This window comes from Balaenoptera ricei, chromosome 8 (genome assembly GCF_028023285.1).
Source record: "Balaenoptera ricei isolate mBalRic1 chromosome 8, mBalRic1.hap2, whole genome shotgun sequence".
Classification (NCBI taxonomy): Eukaryota; Metazoa; Chordata; class Mammalia; order Artiodactyla; family Balaenopteridae; genus Balaenoptera; species Balaenoptera ricei.
This window is the reverse complement of record NC_082646.1, coordinates 22,339,976-22,346,096: the sequence shown is the minus strand read 5'-3', so window position 1 is coordinate 22,346,096 and position 6,121 is coordinate 22,339,976. Positions and strand designations below refer to the sequence as shown.

At 50.8% G+C, this 6,121-nt stretch overlaps 1 non-coding gene across 1 annotated transcript; it reads left to right on the top strand.

Annotated features, from left to right (window-relative positions):
* The first annotated feature begins 5,772 nt into the window (after positions 1-5,772).
* Positions 5,773-5,845, top strand: TRNAW-CCA (transfer RNA tryptophan (anticodon CCA)). Its single transcript has one exon. It is a non-coding gene; the product is annotated as a tRNA-Trp (tRNA).
* Positions 5,846-6,121: the final 276 nt, after the last annotated feature.

Here is a 6,121-nt window from a genome sequence, read left to right as displayed (position 1 = left end):
AAAATGTAGGAGGAGCTGAGCTTTCCTCCTGGCACGTTACCGCATCTCTCCATGCCTCAGCTGCTGGTGACATCTGCTTTATGGGGGGTTGATGTGGAGTTGTTGAGGATTAAATGAGATAATGAATGTCATGGTGCTTTGAGCACCAAGTGTATTATGTTATTACTCATTTCATGGACATCAACATGTCCCTTAGACATTGTAGGCTTGTGTTTAGCTGCCAGTGGCATAAGAGATGGGCAAAGTGTCTAAGGATTCCCTTGGGGAGGGTAAGCCAGCTCTCTGGGTGGCAGTCAGCATGGACACAGTTGAATTACCTGGCACACATGATTCTTTGAGCTTGGTGCAGTGAGCACCCTGGAACTTGTCCCATCAGGCTGGCCCAGTGCTGGGTTAAAAGGCCCTGTCCTGGGTGTCATTTCAAGTTCTGCTTGAAGTTCTGTGCTGTCTGGGGAGCCCTGGCACTGATATAAAGGCCTCTGCTTGTCAAGATCTCCTGGATAACGCTGCCCTCATTTATGAACGGTGGATTGAGGGGGCGGAACCTAATTTCACAGACTGGTGACTGGGGAGGGAGACCGAGCCCGCAAGCCTTCCTGGGCCTGCCACCACCGTGAGCTGTCAGTAGGGGGAGCTCTGTCACCGTGGTGCCTACTCTTGCGGCAGCTGGCGTGACGGTCTGTCTGGGGGCCTGAGGGGGAGCTTGAGGAGCGGCCAATGGGGGCTCTCTTCTGTAGGCGTGTGCTGAAGAGTAGCCGTGTCCAGAGTCAGGGCTGCAGGAGCCATAGCTGGAAAAGAAGTGGAAATCCACTGTGCCAGGTGCCCAGGGGTTGGAAAGATGCTCAGCACACAAAGAAAATGCACGAATGTCCTGACTTGGGGAGACTTAGTTAGGGGGGAAAGGACGGAGGGGTGTGGCCTCACTAAGATGGAAGCTGCCACAGCTCCTACCTACTGAGATTGCCCTCCCTCCCTTGAGCAAGGCTGTCCGCAAGGACTGGCTGTAGCAGGGGAAGGGGGCAACGTGGAACCCAGAGCTCCTGAGTGGGTCCTGTGTGGGGACCTCGAGTCCATGCTCCCTGAGCAGCCCTCGGGTAAGTGCCCGCCCTGGCCCTCGCTGGTCTGCTGCACCCAAAGGCAGAAAGGTTCTAAATGAGAGGATATCCAAGTGGTAGCAAGTCCTCCTTGACTCAGGCTGAGTGTCTTCACGTGCACTCAGATGGGGAAGAGGTGAAGAAAAGATAAAGGAAGACATCCTTGTGTTCCAGGGCTTGCGGTGGCCATGTGAGCATTTAGGGGGACAGGTGTGTGTGTGTGTGTGTGTGTGTGTGTGTGTGTGTGCGTGTGTGTTCGGGGCTCCCGTGGTGGAGGGTGGGGAGAGCAGCATGGACGCCCATCTCCTGCAGAAAGTCTTAGTCGCAGATGGGACTTGCATTTTCCTTCTCTCAGGAGGCCTCAGGGTCACTTCTTCTCCATTTCATGCCAGATGAGGCCCTGGGAAGCTGAGGACAGGACAGTAGGTTTGTTGTCAGTCCTGCATACGTGTGAGTTGTGGCTGGCTGTGTGGTGTGGGTCCAGGCTTTGGAGCAGGACGGGCCTAGAAGGTGTGAGAGGCCGAGCACGGAGCCATTTCTCCTGGGCAGGTGGGGAGGAAGTCCAGCAGAAGTGCGGCCCTGTGGTTTTGTTCAGAACCTCCCTACCCTTCCTGGCGACTTCTGAGACAAATTGAGCCTTACAACTGAGATTGAGATTCAGTTTGGAGTGTCAGGGAGGGCAGCTGGCTCAGAGTCGGGGAGGGATTTGCCAGATTCCTTACTGATGGTCTCTGGGACCAGAAGGACCTTCCCTGTATCCTTCTTCCTTGGGGTCAGAGTAAATGATCTTGAAGAGACAGAAGCGAGAGAGACAGCAGTGAGCGGTTTTGTAGAGAGATCTCAGTTCCCTGCCCAGGAATTGAATCTGGGTAGCCTGGATGAAAACGAGGAATCCTAGCCACTAGACCACCAAGGGCTAGAGGCTAGAAGCAAAGTTCCCCTAGCTCTTACCCCCATTGAAAAATGCATTTCTCAAGGAGGCAAAAACTATAAAAGCAGGCACAAAGTTTATTATTAGAGACACAGCATAACATGTGGGAGAGCACACAGAGAAGCAGTTCGTTTATTTAAGACAGAAGCAAGGCAGAAATACACACCCAGAGAGAAAGGGTGTGGGTGTCCTCTCTAATGAGGAGGAGTGTGGTAAAGAGGTGATTTAAATCCCTTATATAGGACAGTCCTTCTGGGTCTTTGTTTACCTTTGGCCAATTATTTTGTTTCTTTTTTCACACCTGACCTGCCCTAGGACCCTCCCCAACATGGGTGCCCAAAGTTTTGCTAAGATGTATTCCACCACAGAGGTCTGTGGGAGTATGTCAACACTTATTATGGGGTGGCGCCCTCTCCCTTTTTACCCCCAGTGAGCCCTCCTGCGCATGTGCAGACAGGTAAGTTTTCCTTGACCTCAGGAATCTTATCTCCTTATTCCAGCAGAGCTCAGCTTCTGCCACTGGCTTTGTCCTTGGAGTGCCTGGGGAAACAAAGCTCAATTTTACTCCACTTGACAAACACCAGCTGTCCATCCACCAGCCCAGGCACCCATCTATCTCCTACCTCAAAAAGACTGCCTGGGGGCTTCCCTGGTGGCGCAGTGGTTGAGAATCTGCCCGCCAATGCAGGGGACATGGGTTCGAGCCCTGGTCTGGGAGGATCCCACATGCCGCGGAGCAACTAGGCCCGTGAGCCACAACTACTGAACGGGTGCATCTGGAGCCTGTGCTCCGCAACAAGAGAGGCCGCGACAGTGAGAGGCCCGCTCACCGCGATGAAGAGTGGCCCCCACTCGCCGCAACTAGAGAAAGTCCTCGCACAGAAAGGAAGACCCAACACAGCCAAAAATAAAAAAAAAATAAAAAAAAAAAAAGACTGCCTGACTTGGAGCATCTTAGGAGAATCCTACCAGACTGAGGGATTAGAAATTCCCTTTGAGTGAATGGAGAAGGAATCGCCTTCCTGTTTAGGATGGAATTTGCAGTGAACCATAGAGTTTCAGAGAGGAAGAGAGGCTGACACCCCACTTGAGTTGCTTCTGTGCTAAGTCCGGTGAGCTTGGTGCCACTGGTACCATGAAAATCACTGTAACATGCCAACATCTCCACCATTTATAGGCCTCAGTGTGTAGCACTGCTGGCCAAGCCAGCCTCACTTTCTCTTTCCGGCAGACTGGGCGGTCTAGACCCTCTGCAGTACAGATACCACTTAATGTGTAGCCCAGGTAGGAGCCCATGTTGACATCCTGACCTTCTGCACACATAAGTGCAAACCTAAACTTTATCTTTACAAATCAGTTGGCCAGCTCTGTTCACTAGAAACAGAGTAACCCTCTTGAATTGTCCAGGTTAGAGTTTTCAGATCACCGTGGACGCATACTCAAGGTCAAGTCTCTCCATCTGCATCTAGGCAACGTTAGGTAAAAGGGGAAGGCAGAGGGCTCAGGTTGGCATACCTAATTATGTCATCTCTTCCTGCCCTGAGCCCTTCTATGGCTCCCCACTTCTCGTAGATAAACATCAAAACTCTTTGGAAAGTCTACAAGGCCCCACATAGTATACCTTCTGGAGAAAGATGCTCTTCAGGCCCAGCTTGCATCATTCTCTGGACCCCAGCCACTGGGGATCTCTTAGTTTCTTGATTCTGTCATGCTCTTTCCAACCTCAAGGCCTTTGCATATGTTACTTCTATTTCCCGGCATGCTCTCCCCACCCCCATCCCATACTTTTATCTAGGTAATTCCCATTCATCCTTCAGAGTGAAGCCTAGGTGTCACTTCCAAGGAAGCCTTCCCAGACCTCCCAGATTAGGTCCTGTTATATGCTCTTAAAGCCCTCGGTAGCATTTGCCACAATTATAAATACTTTAAATTGTGTGATTGATTATTTTCTCTTCCCTCTGCTAGAATTTAAGCTCCATGAGGGTGGGGCCTATGAGAATTTTGTTCACCACGCAGCATAGCGCCTGGCACAAAGTAGATACTCAGCAAATACCTGCTGAATGAGTGAATGAAGGGGGGTCACCAGGTTGCCTGTGGAATCCCTCTCACCTTCCAGCAGACAGACTCCTGTCTTAGATTGTGTGGATGCTTTTTTATGTTCTTACCCATTGAAGGGGAGAACCACAACTAAGATAAGTGGTTCTACATGTAGCTCCTGTGATTTTTGAGGCTTAGCTCTTGTGAGATGGTCACTAGTCTCATCTCCTCCTCTTTTATCTCTCCCAGAGAATCTTTGCTAAGGTAGGGTCCATTCCTTACCATGCCCACTGCCTTTCTTTCTGTCTATTCTTAGGCTTATAATCGTTGTGTGCAGAATGTGCCTTTCTTTAGGCAAAGCCCAGGATGCTTCTTGGTCCAGGGAAGGTTGTCGGCTCTTTTCCCCTGAGTTCTAGCTCCAGAGCTAGGCTGCTTAGCTTGGTCTCCCCTGCCTCAGACGCAATTTCAGGATGAGATTGAGGTGCAGGTCATCTGATCTGCTTGGGATGATCTCGGAAGAAGCTTTACTATCTCCTGGAGCAGTCAGTGTCTGGTTTCTGCCAGTCCCCCAGGACTCTGTGCCTTGAGACCTGGATCAGGGGCAGCTGAGAAGCCTGCCTAGGAGCTTCCCGTCGCCTAGACGACGGACTGCAGCTTGCCGGGTGAGCTCTGAGTGTCTCTAGGCCTCTCCAGTTGTCTGCAGTGGGCTTGCTCCACCCCCAGCCGCTCCCTCGCCTGCATGTCCTTGGGCTCCCCTGAGCTGAGTCAGCAACGTCCCCCCACCGCCGTCTTGGCGTTGTGTAGCCAAGCCAAGCCAAGTCTGGTTACAATGAGTCAGTTCATCTGGAACCTCACATCCTGTACTCTTTTCTAATATGACATTTAGCCAACTGGCACCCAGCAGTGAAGAACAACCCTGGGAACCGAGGCTGCTCAGGACTCATGACCCTGCACAAGCCAGAAGCCAGGGCCATGTCGAGGGGAAGGCCGTCCTGCCGCCAGGCCTCTCTTTTTGCTCCATGTTGGTTCCTGTCTAGCAGCACGTGGCTTTGGCTGGCAGTCAGCAGGCCACTGCTGGTTCTTGCTGGTGGCTTGGCTCTCCTCCATTTAGCCAGGGAATTTGGACCTTTTTCTATGTTCTGTTTAGGAGTTTGGGAAGCAAGCCAGTGGGCCTCTTTAGAAATAGGTCCATGGATGTCATTTCCCATTCTAGTCCCGAGGGAGACATGTCTCTTTATTTTTTTCCACATTGACACCTTCTCTTGCCCTTGGCTCTAACACAGAAACCTCAGGTAGTATCAATGCTGGGGGAAGGGAAGTGATAAGGGGGCTCATGTAGGAGGTGCAGATGGCCAAATCAGGTTATGTTTGGTCACCTGTACTGGGTGAAGCTTTGAATCTGCAGGGTTGTAAGTCAGCCAAGAGAGGAGGTAGTCACAGGCCTATTTCTTGGCTCTTGGATTGATTGGCTGTGGCTTTTATCAGGAATTCGCTGGCGCTTCTGTGAACACCAGGTTGACCTCTGTCATGGGCTGAATCTGGTCCCTTCCCACCCTAATTCGTGTGTTGAAGTCCTAAGCCTAGTACCTCAGAAAATAACTTTGGAGGGAGAATCTTTATAAAAGGTAATTAAGGTAAAATGAGGTCATATAGGTGGACCTTAATCCAGTATGACTGGTGTTCTTATAAGAAGAGGAGATTAGAGGGAATTCCCTGGTGGTCCAGTGGTTAGGACTCCATGCTTCCAATGCAGGGGGCCTGCGTTCGATCCCCAGTCAGGGAATAAGATCCCACAAGCCTTGTGGCACGGCCAAAGGAAAAAAAAGAAATTAGAGAAAAGACCATGTGAAGACAAAGAGGGGAAGGCATGCAAACCAAGGAGAGAGGCCCTCAGAAAAAACTAACTCTACTGATACCTTGATCTTCAACTTCTAGCCTCCAGAAGTATGAGAAAATAAATTTCTGTTGTTTAAACCACCCAGTCTGTGGTACTTTGTTATGGCAGCTCTAGCAAGCAAATAAAACCTCCTCCAGACATAGCAGAGAAGATTTGCAGAAG